This window comes from Danio rerio, chromosome 22, assembly GCF_052040795.2.
Source record: "Danio rerio strain M-AB ecotype USA chromosome 22, GRCz13ab, whole genome shotgun sequence".
Taxonomy (NCBI): domain Eukaryota; kingdom Metazoa; phylum Chordata; class Actinopteri; order Cypriniformes; family Danionidae; genus Danio; species Danio rerio.
The window spans coordinates 15,591,932-15,614,145 of record NC_141042.1 but is presented as its reverse complement, the minus strand read 5'-3'; the positions used below and the strand labels follow the sequence as shown (position 1 = coordinate 15,614,145).

General features: G+C 35.9%; 1 protein-coding gene across 2 annotated transcripts in view; it reads left to right on the top strand.

The window, feature by feature from the left end:
• The window catches only part of elfn2a (extracellular leucine-rich repeat and fibronectin type III domain containing 2a), a 245,415-nt gene that overhangs the window by 169,087 nt on the left and 54,114 nt on the right, over positions 1–22,214 (top strand). For both annotated transcript variants that reach the window (XM_087302269.1, NM_001365944.1), the window contains 1 exon segment: positions 8,898–9,039. The gene's annotated coding sequence lies outside the window, so the exon portion shown is untranslated.

Below are 22,214 nucleotides of genomic sequence, written 5' to 3'. Positions count from 1 at the left end.
CTAATAATTCAGGGGGGCTAATAATTCTGACTTCAACTGTATGTATGTATGTATGTATGTATGTATGTATGTATGTATGTATGTATGTATGTATATATATATACATGTATGTATATATGTATGTATATATATAACGGTATCAGAATTTCACGGTACGGTAATACCTCGGTATGAATGTCACGGTATGGTATTTATTGAATCATTTACAGGAAAAACAAAACTTATTAAAATACTCCAAAAAAGTGCCAAAAGTTTCAATGACATACAAATTAGCCATCTATCTGTAAGCTTTGAAACAGGAACTTCAATTTTAATAACAAAAAATTATTAAACCATGTAAAAAATAAAGTTTCAATTTAGTATTGTTGAAAACTCATCACATTCAACATTTAATCACTCACTCACTCACTTAGATAGAGATGGGCTTTAAGGAAAATTATCTTATAACTATAATCTGGTAAAAGCTGGTATCTCTGGGTATTTACAATGTCCCCTGCAACAGAAAAAAACCCTCTCCATTGGGACTGAGGTTTCTGGGACAGAGAGATATGACTTGGCCCAGGTTGACAGCAGTGGGTAACGTTGTGCATTGTCTTTCCCCCACTTGAGAGGACAAGCCATGACTGAGATAGAGGTCTCATGTCTGCATCAATCTGAACAGTGTGCTGTGTTTCTGCAGTCCCCATGACTGATTATTAGTCGTATTCCCCAACTTGCAGGCACGTGCACACACAGGGCTCAACCTGTGCAGTGCACATGCCCTTTTTAGTCTTGGATAGAAAGTGCCCTTCCAAAATGATCAAAAGTGCCCCCGCGACGCGACACACGCTCCGTCCCGCCCTTCAGTAGGCACGTGACAACAACGCTCTTGAGTATGCGCGCTCAACCCCCCTCTCTGCTTTAAGCAGGTCGCACACCAGAAGCGCCGCTCGGCGCCGCGACACGGCGCGCACATGACAGTTTAAAGTATCACACACCAGACGCGCACATTCGAAGGATAATTAACATGAAACTAATCAGAATGCGCTCTGTGGCGCGGCTGAAAAATGAACTGCGTCCTGAGCCGTCGCCGGGCGCCGCCGACAGCCGCCGACTTGCGGTGCCGGTGTGTGTATCCTGATAGAAACCTATGTTTAGAATTCTAAAATACATGGCGCTGCGCTGCGTGGCGCTGCACGGTGCGCCGCCGAGCGGCGCTTCTGGTGTGCGACCTGCTTTACAGTACGCGCGCGACAACACTGCTATTCAGTACGCGCGCGACAACACTGCTATTCAGTACGCGCGCGGCGACAACACCCGCTTTAGGTTTCGATCATCTCCAGCTCTTTTTCATCCCCGCAACTAGAAGCACACTCCATTTCAGCATTACTGGATCTGTAGTGACAACAGACCGCAAAGGATTATGGCCACGCCTGGGCTGATGGGAAATGTAGTTTCAGCTACCTCCCATTCGCTTCATTCGCCTGAGCAAATTTTCTAAGTAGACCTATAGTTTTACCGAGTCATGCGACTACGGTAATATCGAAAAAAATTAATATTGCGGTATGACAGTATTTACAATACCGTTACATCCCTAATATATATATATATATATATATATATATATATATATATATATATATATATATATATATATATATATATATATATATATATATTACACCAGGGGTGGCCCACCCTGTTCCTGGAGAGCCACCTTCCTGCAGATTTCAGTTGCTACCCATATCAAACACACCTGAACCAATTAATAAGAACCTAAACACCACGTGATAATTACAGGCAGGTGTGTTGTCAGGAACAGGAACAGGGTTGTCCACCCCTGTATTACACAGATTAGAATTTTGTTTATGCATCTGGAGTTGATGTTGTGTTGCGCGCTGTAGAGCATGCGCAGGTCTCTCTCTCCCTCTAGAGCTGCGCTTGATTGAGGTTAAGCTGTGTTGCGAGTGTGAGCATTTATAAGTGGAGGAGAGGAACAAAGAACTAATCTTTCTGCTCGGTGCAGGTCTCAAATCTCCGTTGTCGTTGCCGCCGATGTTGCTGTGGTTCCGTCCTGCGTCCTGCCCCAGATTGTTTGTTGAATTAGTGGTGTGATTAACTGATTTCGTTAGCTAAAAATGTATTTCTTTTCTAAACTGCTCGCTGTATTAGATCTGAGGCTGTGTGCTTTGTTTTCACTTATTAATACTATATATTGTTATTCTATAAATTGAAGCTGTAGGTTGGGAATCACCATTTACTTTAAAAACGTTTTCTCTTAGTTTGTGGCAGCGAGGGAGAAAGGGAAGTTTGTTGTAATTTTATTTGGGGTACTTTTTATTTTGTAAGTTAAGATTATTTCCCAGCAAGTTAGCTGTCTTTTTGTTTGCTATTTTGGCCTGGATTTCCTTCCGAAGAGATGCTTCTGAGATCTTTATTGTTTAAAAATTAAACCTTGCTATTTCTTGCTAAACTGGTTGCGATTATTGTGAGCTGGGACAGGAGAAAGGGAAAACTCTAAATTGAGTATTTAAAAGTTTAATTTATTTATTTATTTTTACTTTTGATATTGTTCCCAACAACCCTAGACTGGTCGGGACGTAACTATAGGAAATAAAGGTAAGCAATCAGTCAGTATACAGAATGTAAGTGGTTACATTAAAGGGCCATGAAACCCCCTCGTTTCAGCAGGGTGTTTTCACACCTCTACTTTGGAAAAAGTCAGAAAAGTGGGCGTGTCCAGCTCTGTTTAGGGGGGAGTGTCGGAGGAAGAAAAGAGGCTTGGTGTGGGAGTGTCTATTTGGGCGCGCTGAATTTCAGAGTCAAAACACACAACCACAGCGGACAATGTGACTGTGTTTACATGGACATCTGTTGTCGAATTATTTGCCAAATTATTAAATGGTGGACTTTAACTGCAGTTTGGCTCTTTCATTCAGGGAATTCATTCATGTCCCTCCCGACAAACGAGATATTTGATTCGAGGATCTGCTCTAAGCGTGTTTGATACCGCACGGCGAATGAGAGAAAAAAAAAACTCAGCATTTCCCGGAAACTTAGATGCACACGGCAGGTAGCGTCAAAAAGCCTCTTGTATTATTCCGGTCACAAAATCCAACACGAGGTTATAGTTTGGTTGTAACTGTTAGTGCTAACTTGTTTACACTGGTGCAAGAGTTTGTTTGATACGAATAAAATACGAACTGAATAAACAAAGAGCACTGGTTGCTCACTTACCAAATCTGTAGAGACAGGACAATCCACAGCAACTAGAGCCGCATCTTTATTTAGAGGAGACTACAAGCGAATCCAGATCTCAGCGTTTGCAGATGAGAACAGCTCTCAGGTAAACAATGTTCCTCCTTAGACACGTAAGTTATTGTTGTTGCGCGTCGCGTACACTGTTAATCCATGCGTGAGTCTGCGCTCTCACAGAGAGAAAATGAAAACAAAACTTAACGGCAGCAAACTATAAAAGCAACGCTTCACGCTTGTTTTGCCAACACATTGTGGCGTCTCTGCCGTCTACACTCAGACAGCAATGAATATTAATGAAGTTGCACAATAGAGCGCGCTGATTGGTTTGAACCAAGCCTTACTCATGCATTAATGCAACACACTGTAAGACGTAAAAAGACACACTCTGGCACAGACGCCCAGTCTGCACGCTGGAATACAACGCTATTATATCATGGCCGTGACGCAACTTCAAAAATTCGTTTCAAACCGGAAGTACGAATTTGCTTAAAATAACGCAAAAACAACCAATTTACACTTTTTAGTGAAATATAGGTGTCCTAATAGTGTTTTTAGCAGTGTGGGACACATATACGACTGTCAACAGCTCAAAAAATGTGTTTTGGTGTTTCGTGACCCTTTAAGTATTAACTTATCTTTGCGCTCAGCCAAAACACTTTACCTGAGAACAAGTAATACTTTCAAAAGACCAAAGTCGGGGAATATGTCGTTAGATATAGACAACAAGATGAATTAAATATCGTGTTTATCAAATATAGTGAGATTAGATCCAGAGATAGATTCTTGATGAACAGTCCGACGAGCACAGCTCTCATAGACGCTGCAGTGCATTCCAGAGTGTGTGTGGTCACGTGATGTGCGTTTTCAGTAGTGTGGTGTAGACGGAGAGCTGTTCAGAAACACAGGGTGAAACGCTAGTGTGGACGCGAAACGTTTTCATTCTAAAACGTTTTAAAACTAAAGTGTAACCGTTTGTTACTTGTGTAAACGGGGCCTCAGCGAGATGAGAGGGTGTCTTTTCCAACAGTTGGTTTGTTAAGCACACTCACCTGTATGAGACAAACTCAGGAATGTATGGGGAGGGGGAAGGGTGTGGATGAGATTTCAGAAGGGGGTAAATTGATTAGAGGTGAGGGCTCTAACAGCCTGTGGAAAAAAAAGGTGTTGGGTACCCTAGCAAGCTCTAATACTTCGAAACCTTCTCCCTGATGTTAGCAGCTGGAAGAGACTGTGGAAGGGATGAGTAAAGTCTTTCACAATACTGCTAGGTTTGCTGAAGCACGGTGAGAGGATAATGTCCTGGATGGAGGATAAAGGGGAACCAATTATCTTTTCGGCTGTGTTCACTGTGCACTGGAGAGTGTTGTGGTTGGCAGCACTGCAGCCACCATACCACACAGTGATGCAGTTGTTCAGCATGCTCTCAATGGTTTCCCTGTAGAATGTTATGAGGATGGGTGGAGGGAGACTTGCCGTTTTTTGCCGGCGGAGAAAGTGTAGGCGTTGTTGTGCCTTAGAGAGGGAATTGATGTTGTTAGTCCAGGTGAGATCCTCTATGATGTGCACTCCCAGGAATTTAGTGCTGCTGACTCTCAACAGTTGAGCTGTCGATGGTCAGTGGGGGGTGGTCAATGGAGTTTGGAGGGAGAGTTCTCTTGAAGTGTTTTGATATGGTAATTTTTTGTTCCATGTATGACGTAATTCAACTGAAACATGAAGATAGGGGGTGACATAGACAAACAGCCAATAGCATTTTGTAGCTATTAGCAACTCTGCCAGTGAGAGTGGTTGAGGTCAATCGCATCAAATGAAAGCAAATGAAGCTTCTGGAATGAGGCGGGACATGTCTGATACAAGAGAGCATTTGATTGGTCAGAAGATGAGAACCGAAGTATGAAGTGATATAAGATTTTTTAAAAAAAAGTATTTTCTTTCTTAATGCAACATGAGGACTTTTTAAAATAATTTTTAGTTTTTGTTATTGTTGTTGTTTTTATGTTTTAGGTTTAGTCGGATTTTGTTTTCTTTGTGTGTGATTTTGTTTAACTGTGTGTTTTGTTAGGCTTGGCTTGGATTTGCATTTTGTTTTAGTCTTGTGTTGTTTGCTGGTAATTTATTTTGTTTTGCTTTTTGCTTTGCTGTTGTGTTTTGTTTTAGTCCTGATATTTGTTTTTCATTTTGTTTTGTTTAGCGGTCTGTTATATACTTTTGCTTTGTTTTGTTTTGTTTTGTTTTGTCTTGATTTTTGCTTTTCATCTTGTTTTGTTTAGAGGTCTTTTATTTAGTTTTGCTACTTGATTTGTTTCTTTTGTTTTGTTTTAGTCTTGATTTTTGTTTTTCATCTCGTTTTGTTTAGTCGTCTTTTTAGTTTTGCTTTTTGATTTATTTGGTTTGGTTTTGAGTTTTGTTTAGGTTTGGTTTATTTTAGTCTTGATTTTTGCTTTTCATCTTGTTTTGTTTAGGGGTCTTATTTAGTTTTGCATTTTTATTTTGGTTTGGTTTAGTCTTGATTTTTGTTTTCCATTTTGTTTTCTTTGGGGGTATTTTTAGTTCAGCCTCTTTGGACTTTTTATGCTTTGTTTTTTGGTTTGTTTTGTCTTTATTTAGTGTGATTTTGTTTAAACTGATTTTTTTTCAGTTTGGTTTGGTTTTGTTTGATTTTATTGTATGTTGTGGTGCACATTTGCTGTACAAACAGCCTTTTCAACTTGGTAATTTTTTTTTTATTTGAAAACAAGAATTTCTGTACAAATTATTGTCTGTTACACTGTGCACATTTATTTATTTGCAATCTGAATAAAATATTCATTTAAAATACTATATAATTATGTATACTCCTCACATTGAACTTTTAAAAAGTTAGAAAGAAATCAAGCCTAGTAATGCAACTATAGCCAGTATGTCACATTTCATTTATAAATTGTGATCATTTTAGTCTCAGTTTTGCTTCTCTGTCTCTTGCATTTTTTTCCGCCCGTATCTCTTTATCGCAGGTCAAAAGCAAATGATTATTTTTATAAAGGCAATCTGCCAGGGCACCGTTTTAGTTACCAAGCAACATAGCTATCAGAGCCAGTGTATTTTGCTTAAATTAGACACTGACGAGACGGTTAACGAGATGAATGGCTGTAATGGAAAGCTTCAGCATTACATTCTTGTTTCATTCTAAAATACGCTCATTACAACAGTGACCCACAGCGGAGTCCTACAAACCAAAAGGCATTCATGTTCTAAAACCGCAAAAAAAGCCCTGTATTCTGGTCTCCTTGGTCATCGTCTGTCTCACTAGTGGAATTTTGTCACAATGCGTTTGCGTCTGGTTCATGATCGGGGCTAATTTAGATGTAATTGGTATCCTTTGGCGAAGTACAGAGTGAAAGGAAAAGAAAAGTGGAAGAAATTGCAGATAACAAATGCCACAAATGAAGTGGCGGCATTAGGTTAGTGAACTCGCACATTTTTCTGACAGCTTTTTTTAGATTCTTGTAAGACCAATGCTCTTCAATGCTCTGTAGTTCAAAATATTGAATATATTGTGTGGCACAGAAGAAACCTAAAACAAAGATAATGGTCAATGGTCTTCTTTCTTTGTTGCAGGCTTTTTTGCTGGCTGTTTTTCAAGTAATTCATAGATTGAACTGCACCTAAATGTTCTGATCAAACTGTAAAGACTAGATTAAAATGTTTTAAAAAGGATTGTTGTTTATTAATCATATCTGCTGGATGAGTCCAACATTGTCATCCTTGAATGAATTTTTCTTTCTTATTTATTTATTAATTTTTGTTTTTTGCAGAGCTGTAGGTTATGGTAAAAAGTATTCAACACATCACCATTTTTCTTAGAAAGCATATTTTAGCATAAGGTGCAGTTGACTTGAAGTTTTTCCCCAGAATTGGTAACAACCAAAAAATCCGTAAGTGAAATGAAAACAAATCTACTTAGTTTATACAAATTAAGCTTTATGCAATACAATTAAATGATGTAAGAGAAAAGTATAGAACACATAAAGAAAGGGAGGTGTAGAAAGGCAGTGAAAGCCCAGACACCAGCAGAAATCTCTGGGTAGGTAATTCAGCAACCCCCTCTGCTCTTTTTCATTGTAAATTAATATTCACTGCTTCAGTTCAACAAACCAGCAAGACAATGATCCAAAACACAGCCAAGGAAACTCTCAAATGCTCTTAGAAAAAGAAAATCAAGCTGTAGAAGGGCCCACCCAATCATCTGACCTGAATCCAATAGATCAGATTTGATAGACGAGACACAGAACCAATCAAGATTTTTACACTCTGAAGTGAAAATGTGACTTCATTCTTCACATCTGTCTGTTTTTTTTTAAACCATTTTGTATGTGTGTGTGTTGTTTGTTTGTTTTTGCTTTGTGTTTTAATGTTTTGTTTTGTTTTTTTGTCTGGTTGATCACAATATTTTAAACAAACAAACAAATAATAAAAAAAATGAAAAAAAAAAATAAATAACATAAAAAATTGTTAAATAGAAAATATTTTGGAGGGAAATGTACAAATTATACCCCAGTTTATAAATACAATTTCTGTTGTTGTTATTATTATTATTATTATTATTATTATTATTATTATTATTGGGCTACACAGTGGCGCAGTGGGTAGCTGTTTTCCTCCCAGCAAGAAGGTTACTGGTTTGAGCCTCGGCTAGGTCAGTCCCCGTGTTCGGGTGGTTTTCATCTGGATGATCCGGTTCAAAGTTCAAAGACATGCAGTACAGGTGAATTGGGTAAGCTAAATTGTCCGTAGTGTACTGTATGTGTGAATGAGTGTTGTATGGATGTTTCCCAGTTATGGGTTGGAGCTGGAAGGGCATCCGCTGCGTAAAAAACATGTGCTGGATAAGTTGGCGTTTCATTCCGCAGGGGCGACCCCGGATTAATAAAGGGACTAAGCCGAAAAGAAAATGAATTATTATTATTATTATTATTATTATTATTATTATTATTATTATTATTATTATTATTATTATTATTATTTGTATTCTGTTTAGTTTTATTTTGATTTAAATTTGTGTGTAATTTTTGTATACCTTATCTTTTAATTTATTTATTTTAATTATGTATTATTGGTTTTCATCTTCTTTTGTTTGGGTGTATTTTATGTTTTGCTTTTTTGATTTGTTTAGTTTACTGTAGCTTTGTGTTACATGTTTTTTTTTTTTTGGTCTTTTTTGTTGAAATAAGTTTTAAAGTAAAAAAAATATTAACTAAAAGTAAAGGCAAGGCTATAGAAAGCTCAATTTTAAACATTTTGAACATATTTTCGCTGTAATTACTGCTCAAATGCACTTTAAATCTAAAATTTTCAGTGTAAATGTAAAATCTGTGTGCTGTGAATGACAGTTTCCTATCTCCAATATTTCCTATATTTTCCTATTTTCATATCGGTTCACTATTATTACTTTAAAGCTGTAAATTGGATTTATGATCATGTAAAATTTCAGCCTGTAGTCTAATCAAAATAACAGTACATTCATTGTACCTGCAGTTCTTTTTATCTACCGAAAATGTGTTTGCTAATCATATCAACCCATTAAATGAGTCATAACTGTCCAAAGAACGAATCTGTTGAATATGTGGCCTGTTGCTTGTTTTTTTCACCTTTATGCTCCTCGCTCTGTGTTTCTCTCTCAGTGAAGGAGCAGTTCTTGGGCCTGTAGGTGGCTGGAGTATTGCCAATCACGACTGGAAGACGGAAAGAAAGGAGGGAGAGAGGGAGGAATAGAAGATAAGCGCGAGGATCTTTACATTGGACTCTGTTGATGCGCAGAAAATGGTGGGTTGACGCACACACACACACTCACACACACACTGATTCGCACAATGACAGATAAACGTGCACAGACTCATTATAAAGCAACAAGAGCACATAGCCTTGCGTTGTGTTGAGCGATCTGCTGTTATTGACTGAATCTGAGAACTTCTGTAGCGTTTCTTTCATCGATTTTATTTTGAAGGGATCTATTGTGGGTTTCTGTGAGATGGAAGTGACTGAAATAATTACCGTTAGACATTCAGCTGCAAACACAGTCTTGTTGGCTCGTTTGGCTCATATGTGCTTTAACCTACATTATTGTGAATCTGCAAAAACGGACTTTAACTTAGAAATGTTTTAAGGTATGTTTACAGTTACATTTAGTAGAACTTTTTGTCCAAGTGAATTACAATTGAGGAGGTATTCAGAGATTTAATAAGAAGAGGCAATACATACAAGAAATGTTAGTTATTCAAAGTAACTTGTTTGTGCTCAGACAATTTTGTGCTACAGTAGGATTTTTTTTGAGAGAGAGAGAGAGAGAGAGAGAGAGAGAGAGAAAGTGCTTCTATATGTGGGTTTGGTATTATTCACCAAGGTTCATGTGTGCTTTGAAGAGGGTTTTAGCTGTTGTTTGAAAGATATTAGTATAATTGTAGTCCGAGTGGGAATTGGACGATGATTCCTGCAGCGAGGAACTTTGAATAAAAACACTGAGGGTCAAATGAACTCTACTGTTCCTTTTCACACTAATGATACTTTCAGAGACATATCATTAATGAATAAAGGATCATTTGTGTGCGTTTTAAAATAAATACCACAAAACACCTTAACAGTGTCTATGATGTGTAGTTGAAGGTAGTGTATTTCAATTTATTTATTTATTTTTTACATTTATTTACCAGTATCCCCATTAGGCACTACCAAGGTAATGACTATTCTTCCTGGGGTCCATCGAGCACAAAACAAAATTACATTAATCCATAACAACAGAGACCAATAAAAAACATAAAAATCCAAAATTCATACTTAACATCCAGATCAACATTTCACTTAATATTGTTCTCATTTTCCTTGTTACAAAGAATGTAATGTCTGATGGCAATTCATTCCATGTTTTCATTCCTCTATACTGTACATTACAGTCCATTGCTTTGTATTAGTTTTTGAAACAGGAAGCAAAAAATGTCCTTTTGATACATGCCTAGTGTTAAAATTATGACCAGCATTACTATACAAAAGTTGACAGTACAATAAACTTGGAACTCTTGACACAGAAATAGATCTTATGAAACAGAGAAGCAATTACCCTATCCTTCACCAATAACCAAGTGTTTTAATTTTCATTATGTTCACCCTTCTATTCAGTGTAAAATTAGTCATGCCACTCTATTCTGGACTAATTGTAATTTATCCAAGTCTTTACTTGATGCCCTTGTACAACAACTATACAACAAAACGTACAATTGCACAACAAAACGTATGTTAAGTAACCTATTTTATTTTATGTTTATGACTTTTTATCATTATTATTCATTATTAGTCATTATTATGACTTTTTCAAAGCTTAAGGTTTTAGATTTTATTCTGATATACCGAGGTTTTTATAATAAACTTAATCTAAAACCATTAAAGCTATTGTTTGTTTTTAACATTAAATTAATCAAAGTGATCAAATTGGAAATTTAATCAAATAAATCAAATTAAACTGATCAAATTGAAAAAAAAAGGATTCTCTTAAAATTTGGTTATTTTAGTATTTATTTCTTTATTATTATTTTTATTATCACTATTATTACTACCACTACCTCTGATAGTAACTACAACTGATGACAACTGATAACAAAAATAATAAAATGTACAAAAATCTAAAAGACTGAAAGCGTTAATTTTAGTTAATTGTAAAAAATATGCATACTATATATATATTTATATATATATATATATTGCTAAGTAAAGTCTATGTGTGGGAAGCACAATATGTATATATATATATATATATATATATATATATATATATATATATATCTATAGTGCATAATTTGTGAATCGCAAGGTCCTGGAACAGATCCGGGTAATGGATCTGGCATGTTACCTGAGGATTGAGAGGTGTCGTGCACAAAAGTGGAGAGCGGGGGTGGAGGGGTGTAGGGTTTTCGCGGACAAAAGTGAAGAGGGTATGGGAGCCGCGGAAGAAAGTGAAAGTGAACAGCTGACGGGGGAGAAGGTCGGTTGAGTTAGACCGGTAAAATGAGGTGCAAATTAAGCTTTATATATATATATATATATATATATATATATATATATATATATATATATATATATATATATATATATATTGTGCTTCCCACACATAGACTTTACTTAGGCGGGGGGCCCAGGTATATTAACGGCCACCCAAATATATTTAGTGACACCTTTTTTTTTGTTTTTTGTTTTATTAACATCCTTTTACATTTTTTGTATCCATCCAATAAAACCAAACATCTGCGATCAATTAAGTAGTGGAGAATCTTCTCTTATTTACGCGTTTTGGTCTGTATGCACGAGACCTGTCACCACTTCCAAAGACACTGGCAAAAGAATCTCACGTACTCTGCAGACCCAAAGAGACGCGCCTTTTTGAGATTTAAAAAATTGCTTTGGCCGCGGTTTTAAAATCCCCTACAATGTCCAGGATTCAGCTTTCGTTTTCTAAAACTGTCATTCAATAAACATGTTTTTGAATTACCTTTTTACTTAAGCCTTCTTTTGCTTGGCTTTGCAGCTGACAGCATAAGCACAGTCGTGAGAGTAAGAGAAACATTAAATAATTAATTCTAAATTACTCGGAAAAACTTTATTATATACTTGCAGAGGACAAAATGACTGGTCTAAGCAGGCTGCAAAATATATATGCACCATTAGTAATGGTTAATCAACGCATTTCCCTTATTTAATTTTTTTTTTTTTAAATTAGAAACATTGTCAGTTTTTTTAATCCATTTTCTGCATTTATTTCTTATTTACTGTATATTTTATTAATTTGATGATGTTAATATAGAGAGAGAAGCAGATTTGACCTGTCAGTGGGTGCACACGGTTCCTGAATAGTATAAAAGGAAGACAAATAGTGGATTTTTTTTTTGTTTTATTTCAACAGTTTTTTTTTATTATTATTATTATTTACTTTAACCTATTTAAAGCAGCGGTGTATAACAGTTTCATAACAAATTATTACAAGTAAAAAACAACAAAAAACTAATTGGACTAGAATGTTGAAAAAAACATTTTGTTAATACTTTTTTTTTTCTAAAAAAGTCACTATTCTGAAAGTTGAATGAGATTCTAATCAGTTAGCAAATTGCAATCTACATTGCAGTTATTGGCTTCCCATTACAAAAGATCATTATGAATATGAAAATTGTCTGTCGTAACAAAGAGCACAAAGCAAATTCATTCTCTTGTGGTTTACTCATTCCTCAGGGAAAGAAGAGAAGACACACTTGAAACAATGTGTGTAATAATTTCATCAGTATATTTGGAGAAAAAAAGGGGGTACAGGAAAGACCAAAAGGGGAATAGTCAAATAAAGCTAAAAAAAGAGATGAGAAAGAAGGAATATTATCAGAAGTAAGAAGTGTCCGTAAGTACAAGAGGGAAAAAGAGGGCAGGAAAAGTGAGAGAACAGCAGGAAAGGCCTCTAACAAATCTGATCAAAAGCTCCTAAATCTCATGGGTCCCAGAAAGAAGGCAGGCGAGGCTGGAGTACATAACCGAGAAGCTGGAGACTGAAAAAGAGAAGGTTGAAAGAAGTAAAAGTGAAGCAGGAACAAAGCGAGGAGAAAATGAGGCTGGATGAAGAACCGCTTGCTAACGATCGACACTTTTCAGGCTTCAACAAGGGATGTTTTCTCTTTTAGTGCAGGGCTGGTTCCTGGGCAGAAATTTTTAAGGGTTTTTATGAAGAAAAACATTCTGGGAATATTTTAGCCTTATCTTATAAACAGGGTTCATGCCAAATGTGAATTTAAGTATTTCCGCAAGACGAGTAGCATAGAGTTAATACAAATTCCAAGCAAGCATGAAATTAGTGGCAAATTTGCGCCTCAAACATGTCTCCCACACAAGTAAAAATAAAATCAACTCAAGCAGAAAATTTAAGAGGCTAAAAACATCCTGACGCATCCTGACATATACTGTATTTCCTTTGCATTTTGTTTAAAGTCAGCCATATGCTTATTAATCATTTATATTCTAAGAATTGTTCAATCTTTTTCTTTAAACAACATAAATATTACAAAATTGAATAATTTGTTTCTTTGTGTTTTTGAAAGTTTTCTCATAAAAATGACCAAAATATCCTGTATTGTGCATGCCAGACCAGCAGGTGGCACTTAATAGCACACTACTTTCATTTACAAATACATTATAATAAAGTTGTTACTTAAAACAGTCTCAAATGATACCAATAATATTAATATATAATAATAATACTTACTTGTTTACTTACTCCCAGGGCCGTTTATATCGCAGTAGATATTTAGCAGCACCATGTTGGTGTTTCGTAACATGTAATTTTTACAAGGTGCGTCGTTAGCTCAATGCTCAACCCCCAACCTGGAGGACCAGGACATACACGCACACACTACAGATAATTTTAGCTTACCCAAATTACCTACTGTACCGTACTGTACTCATCTTTGTACTTGAGAACCGAAGCACCTGGAGGAAACACGGGGACAACATCCAAACAACCTCACAGAAATGACAACTGACTGAACTTGGGCTCAAACAAGCAACCTTCTTGCTGTGAGGTGACATCTTTACCCTCTAATAATAATAATAATAATAATAATAATAATAATAATAATAATAAGCTAAACTTGGTTAAACACCAAAACACATGTTTTGAGCTATTGTCGTCCATGTGTCCCACACTGCTAAAAACACAATTAGGACACACATATTTCATTAAAAAGTGAAAATTGGTTGTTTTTGCGTTATTTCGAGCAAATTCGTACTTCCGGTTTGAAACGTTTTTTTGTAGCTGCGTCACGGCCATGAGATCTTATCATGTATTCTAATGTGTAGACTGGACGTCTGTACCTGGGTGTCCCGTATTACGACTCTGAGTGTGTTGAATTAATTCATGAGTATGGCTTGGTTCAAACCAATCACCGCGCTCCATTATGTATGCACTGCAACTTCATTAATATGCATGCTAGCTTTCTTAGACTGTCCCTAAAACAGTGTTCAGACAGCAGAAAGACGACAAGGCAATATAATAAGCGGCGTATACAATATATAATACATTACACCATCTGAGAGTACTCAAAAACCACCAAAACAAGTATGAGGGTATGTGTGTATTTATGAAATGCAATCACAAGAAACACACCAAGGAGCGTTTCTTTTAATACCATTGATGTGTTTGGTCAGTCCCAATCCCGTCCCCACTTCAATCCGTTCACTATAATTAGTCCCTTAACACATGACGTCATTGGTTGTTAAAGCCATTAAACCATTTGCAATTCTCATCTTCTACATCTTTCCGTCTGCTTTTTCCCCCCCTCATATGTCCACACCTTATGTTCGGCGTCCCAATCCTTAGTATCCCTTCAGCACTTGTTCTTTGGCTTCTGTCATCGTAAGTAGCCTCCCCATAGTGCTCTCTGTTTCTCTCTCCGTCCCTCGCTCTCGCTTTCCGTCCTTTGAAGTGTAAATCTCTTCAGCAGGACTCCTGGCTAATGAAGCTGCTGTCTTGCTGTAATTAGAAGCATCTTGGGTTCCCTCGACGCGACTGTGGTGTGGAGAGAGGAGAAAATACATCACAGAAACAAAGAGAGGCGATGCTCTGATATTCACAATAGGCAGTCTGAAATATGGTCCGGGAATACTAATGATTCGCGCAAATGAAACAACCAATAGTCAATAATTGCCTTTTTTTTGCCAGAAAGGTGGGCGGAATTTTTTTTAAATATGGAGATGGATTGGGGGTGGCTATTATCTTAAATGAGACTTTCATCTGTGGCGTTGAAACGCATGAACGCCTTTGGAAAGCTTCTATAATGGCTAAAATCACACCTACGGACGTACAAAGAATGGAATTGATGGACGGAGATGCCTGTGCTTTTGATGTTTCATAACCTGGCCCATTTTCTGGCTAATAGGAATATGAATTCTTGTGAAATATCGGAGTAGTCAATGTTGAGTGCAGTAATTTTTTTAATCAAATGTACAGTTCAGACAAAATAGACTTTGATAGGGGCATTTCCTCTTAAATAAAAACTGGTGTTCTTTTTTTTTTTCTTCTCAAACTTATTTTGTTGGTTCTCCTGACAAATCATTTGGTCATTATGGTAACTGATAGTGGTGCATTTAGCTACTCTATTCTGTAAATATTAGATGATTTATTAATTATTTCTGGAAGCTGCTTGATTTGTTAGCAGCGTGAGTTTTGAATTTATACAATACTATAGTATTTTTTAAAAATTTAAATGTAATTTACTATACATTTTTATCCATTTAGTATGATTTATTAAAATATTTAATTGACGTATCATTTACTTGATGTTTCGTTTCTCTTCTCATTAGTAGTAAATTTTGTGTAATTTTTTTGTCCTATTTCAGATGTACTTTGTACTTGCAGTATTTATTTCTATATAACGAAAATCATATAGTTTACATGTAAGCTTTAAGTTTTTAACTTATATATAATATATAATATATATTATATATAATATATATTATATATATTTATATATAATATATATTTAACTTATATATATATATAAAGAGAGAGAGAGCATCAGAGATTTTCATCCATATTGACATGATAGCGTCACGCAGTTGCTGTAGATTTGTTGGGTGCACATCCATGCTTTTTTGGATTGAGATCTGGGGGATATGGAGGCCATTTGAGTACAGTAAACTCATTGTCATGGTCAAGAAACTAGTCTGAGATGATTCATGCTTTATGACATGGCGCATTATCTTGCTGGAAGTAGCCATCAGAAGATAAGAACAATGTGGTCATAAAGGGAAGGGCAGGAACAGCTAAGAACAGGAAACTGAAGCTACAATTCACACAAGCTCGCCAAAATAGGACAATGGAAGATTAAAAAGAAACTCTTCTGCTGCAACATTTGGATTGTACATTTTGTACATTGTACATGTTGTAAATTGGATTGTACAACATGAAAGCATGGATCCATCCTGCCTTGTATCAATGGTTCAGGCGGGTGGTGGTGTTGTAATTGTGTGGGGGATATTTTCTTGGCACACTTTGGGCCCATTAATACCAACTGAGCCTCGTGACAACGTTATAGCCTACCTGAGTATTGTTGCTGACCATGTCCATCTCTTTATGATAACTGTGTACCCATATTCTGATGGCTTCACTGCACTCAAATGGCCTCCACAGTCACCAGTCACCAGGCTCAATACAATAGAGCACCTTTGGGATGTGGTTGAATGGGAGATTCACATCATGGAGCCATCAAATCTGCATCATGTCAATGTCAATATGGACCAAAATCTCTGAGGAATATTTCAAGCACCTTGCTGAATCTATGCCACAAATGAATAAGTCATTCTGAAGGCAAGAGGGGGTCTAACCCAGTACTAGTAAGGTGTAACTATTAAATTGGCCGATGAGTATATGTGTTTGTGTGTGTGTGTGTGTGTATAATAACATATATTTTTAAACACATTTATTTAACTTGTGATTGCATTTCTTTCAAAAAAGTAATATATTTTGTCCTGAACAATCCTTGTGTCATCACTGACTGCTGGCTTTGCTCCTTAATGAGGCGAAAGTGTATACCACAATAAATACACACCAAATGGACCTGCTTTTTATCATCACATGTACACTCTATTAAATTGCAGTGTGTTAGTAATAAATATTCATGACAAATAGAAAAAATGAGCTGACAATATCACATGCCTTCCAAAGACAGTCTCCAAGGACAAGACGCTTTGTAAAAAAACATTATTAGTGTGAGAAAATCCTCTTGTCCCACAGAGGAAAGGACAGACAGTGAAAATGAATCGATGTAGTTTGGATTCAGAACATTGTTTCCCATTATAAAATAATCCCACTGCTGTCGATGCCAGATCGTGGTTGTCTTTGCAGTCTAATGCCTGGATGGAGATCAAACACATCTGAGGTGAATCGTTCCCAGAGATTCTTGAAAATAACGTCCTTGCGAAGGAACACAAAACCCAAAATAATGTTTAAGGTGTCAGATGTTTGTCTTCTGTCATCGCTTACTTGCTCGTGTGATGTTCCAAACCCATTATAACAGCGTTCATCATTTGGAGCACAAATGAAAATGTTTCTAATTAAATCTGAAACATTGGTGTCTCTCTGTTGAAAGTCTGTTCATTCAATCTTTTAGCACGGGCTCATTAGAAATGTGTTAATTGTTATACTTTTTCCTGTATGGTTAAGATACAACAAGTTATTGTAAACATCCATGAGAAGGTAGGGCTTGTTGTGATGATCATCTAGAAATCTACTGACCTAAACCCAACCAGTGGTGTTTTCGAAAGGAAATGTAAGAGAAAATGCACACCACAAAGTTTTACCTTTATTTTGCATTACTTTTATCTCCTTTGTGGAATTGCGCTTCACTGGACTCACCAAACTTGATTGCTTTGCACTAAAAGTACAACACCATACAAGGTGAGCAATCGAGCAAACTGACCACACCAGAAAAGTTGTGCAAATGTAGATGGATAGGTCAGGCTAGTGTATTCGATTAGAGATTATAGACAATACTAGGATGTTTTGTGATATTCATTTGGTGTTAAGCAAAGAACTGCATGAAAACAATCTTTAGTTTGTTGATAATATGTCCCTGTAAATATTATTAGTGTGAAAAGGAACAAAGCTGTTAGTGTCATATTGCACCTAGTGTTCATTTAGCCTAGAAACTACATGTTGAAGTACGTTTTTGTGGTGTTACAAAAGTGTGCCCTTAAATTTTTTGACGCTTCGAAACATTCGTATAGAGTTTTTTAAAAACCTGGTTTTCTGAAGCTATTACTTTATTTGGTGGCAGATTTGATTTAGGCTTTTATTCACATATTCAGATTTGGTCATCCTGCCTATCCATTTATACAGTAAATTTGCAATGTAAATTCATTCATTCTACCTATGAGTCTATTTTTTTTCTGTTGAACACTAAAGAATATATTTTGAAGAAAGCTGAAAACCTTCATCCATTTAATTTATAAAAACCCTTTAATGTGTTTAATAAATTCTTATAGCATTTATTGATATCTTCAAAAATATCTGCTGGATTGTCTCATCTCAAATTAGTGTCAAATATGAACAAACACAACAACTGGTTTGGAATTGTAAGTATAAAAGGAATATTTTTATTTTTAGAAAAAAGATTGGAAATCAATTTAAGGGGTAAATGTAATCTCAGTTAAAATATTTCTTCATTATTTAGATTTTTTTTTCTCACATTTCAGATTTTCAAATAATTTTATCCATTCCAAATATGATTTATTTACTCAGTTTTCAGGTGATGTAAAAATCTCAATTTTAAAAACCTTTGACACTTGGTTTTGTGTTCCTGGCTCACAAATCACAAATATGATTATTTAAATGAGAACTGATATAGACTACTAATGAAAATAGATCAAATTTACATCACATATGCACAAATTTCTCTTTCTTTTTCCGGATAAGACTTGGACAAGCGAATGAGCGATTTACTTGTCCAAAGAAAATAGCTGAAATAAGATTTATGTATAGCAGCATTTCCTCCCACTGTTGACTTGAAACAAATCAAACACAATTCTGCCTGACATTTTTCAATAGTATTTCGATAAGCTCAACTAATGCAAACAAGCACTGTCACTGAATGACAATAACCGCAGCAGACGCTCTACTGTTGATGTAATGTTTGCTGTGGGTTCCTCTATTTTGGCTCCATGACTGATGTCTTAATAATGTTTTATGAATACGGCACAGGCCTACAGGTGGCCCACAGATGACAGGGGAGGTGTAACATGATTTCTTTCATGATCATCAGGAGGACTGTGGTGTTGGCTGGGTGACAAATTACATTTTTCACTTTCGTTTTATAGCCCAAAGGGTATAAAAACTGGGTAAAAAGGACGTGAATAGAAAACACACTTGAGATTTGAGTAAAGGAATGCATTTCTGTGTACTCCTTCCGTGTCCCTGGTGTTTCCTAATTATTTAATTCCTAATATTAATTAACACATTGATATGCTTGAACTCATTGTGATACGCTTGTGGATATACAGAATGCAGTGGTTCCACCAAAAAGCAAATTCCATGAATTATTGTTCTCTAATAATCTTTCCCACCTTCACTGAGCTGAAAAAAAAACACATAAAAAATTTATCATTTAACAGTGTTTACAAAAATAAAAATGATCATTAATTTTGCAATGTAAATTCATTCTACCTCTAAGCTTCATTAAACAGCCTGTGGAAAACATTTAAATTTGATTATGGAAGCTCAACCATTTTATATAATTGTAAAGTTTTATATTCAAGTTTTAAAGTGTGAGCACAAAAATAATTTATTCTGAACATTGTTTAACTAAAATTACAAGGAATAAATTCAAGTGGTTTGAATCAAATGATTCATTAAAAGATTTGACTGACATAAATGATTTGTTTATGAATCACTTTTGGCTGTTGAAATGTGATTGTGTTGTTTTGGTCTTCATACATAGATCTATTGTAAAATACTAAAGTGAGCACAAGAAAAATTACATTTTAAGATTCTTGTAGGATGTTTTGTGTCCTTTTGGAAGCATTAAGAGCTTATTTTCTTCAATTATGATTGTATAGAAAAGTGTGACAGAAGGTCTTTAAAAATATCTAGTTTTTATTCCTCACAGAAAAAAAAAATGTACAAAATGTTTAGAGATTGAGTAAATAATTACTGAAATTTCATTATTTGGGTAAACTGTTCCTTTAACTGAACACATTGGCTGTCTGGACTTATGTTTGAGATTTGTTTTGGCTGTCGAGACGTGTTTGTGGGTAAACACATTAATTCTGTGTCATTTTTGAAAGAGCAGGAGGCTGTGAAATGCTCTGTTGGAGTCGTCTGTCTGTTCGAAAACACTAGCTAATGTGTTTGGTCTCCAGTTTTGGTTAGCCCTAGTGCTAAAACTAAATTTTTTTTGCCATACCCCTTCATCTGTGTTATAAAACAAATGTTCCATGAAATGTGTTAAAGGAAACTCATAGTGCATTGTTAATATACTGTGACTCTCTCAGGATGTCTTTAGCCACCAATGCTAACTCAACCTTACACTGATTCTGTCATGAGATGTAAAGAGTTACCGAGATTACAGTTTACCAGAAAACTGAAAACTCTAGCATGAAGTGTTACTTTTTCTGCTGAGGACTGATTTGTAATTCAAGTTAGCCTGATTAGCTTAGCTTTAGCTAGTTCATTTACTGTATATGATACATACTGTAATCATTTTTGATGCTGTTTCATACAGAAATACTATTTGTGATCATTTTAAACTAGAAATAAGATAACTGTATTATCTCACACTAAAATTGCCAGAGGGTTAGCACACTTAGCAAGTTCTTTAGGCTGTAGAAGGCTTCGGGAGCTCAGCAGGCCTAGGGTTGGCTTTCATGTAAACAGTTTCTTTGAATCCTTGCCTTAAGGCCTCTAAACATTTTCCTATCTTCAAATGTTGGGATGTGAGGCTATTATATATATATATATATATATATATATATATATATATATATATATATATATATAATCAAAGGACATAAAAGTGCCCATTGTTAAAGAATTACCCATATATTTTTGAAGAATGTTGACATCCTGTAACCATTGCCATTCATAGTATTTGTTTCTTTCTACTATGGATACCAGTAGTTACAAGTTTTCAACATTCTTCAAATCATACTGTTTTGGAGTAAGTCATGGGTGAGAAAATGATGACAGACTTTTCATTTTTGGGTGAACTATCTCTTTAAACTGGCTCTTTAATAGTAAATTAGACATGAAAGGAGAAACACTCAGTATTTATTTGTTACCTTGATGATTAGCCATTTTATAGCAGTTTACATCTTGTCAAGTATTCATTTATTTTTTCTATTTATGTATCTATTTTTTCCTTCAGAGCAGAGAAATACTGTTGTGGTAATAAGCACGACTTTGGCTAACAAGGCTAACAAGAAGGGATTTTCATGGAACAGTACATATACCATTGATCAATTATCCTGTATCAATGCTAACAAATGAGCGCTGCCTAAATGTGCATTTCCATCCAGAATTTTCCTTTGACTAATCAGATGTCTCTTTGTTGGCTGTATGGCTTGGATTGGACGTTGCCTAATTTGTATGGAAAGCTGTCTGTTATGTACCCAAACAGAAAGAGCGTATCTATTAGCATGCATTTCAAAGGCTTTTGTACACTCCGGTTCAATGTTGTCCGTAGCTGTTAGCTTGGAGCATCTCTGCCCCAATTTCGTTATCTTTTTGAGCTCCCATTGTGGGCACGCTGCTTTGATCGCCGCCATGAACAAATTGCATGCTGTAACGCTGTTTAACTGGCTAGAATTGTCACAAATAGAAATCCAACCCCCTACCTGAACGGCTTCACCTCGGCAGACGAACAGCTGACAGTCGCGACTAAAAGGATTTTTTCTTTGTAACAGTAGGAGCTATTGATGAAGGGTTCCAAAAGCCAATCTCACAGTCCATGTTTTCAACATGCTCATACTCTTCTTGTCCACTCATGCGGAGTGAGAGGACCGTGTGTGAGGCTTTCCAATTCAGTCTCTATGGGAGTCAAGCTGCACTGGGATTGACAGCAGAGAAGAACTACAGAGCATCAGAAATTAGGAAACGCTGAGCTTTATGCAAGCGAGAGATTTGTAACAGTCACTTGTTCAAGGTAATCACGTTTTTACTTACTGCTTGTATTTGCTATGTAGCTTTAGATTAGTTCCAAAGGGATTTACATATTTCCATTGTGAATTGAGTGAGCATTTATTGAAAGCAGTCATAAATCATGGTTAAAGGCATGGTTGACCTAAAAATAGATTTTTTTTCTTTTGTGTAAATTTAAAGATGATTTAGTAACACTGCAATTTAAGGGGGTGTTCATAAGACTTCCATGACCAGTGCTAATTCTGACAGCAAATTTTAATTTAGTTTTAGTCCTAAACTTCCTAAAAAT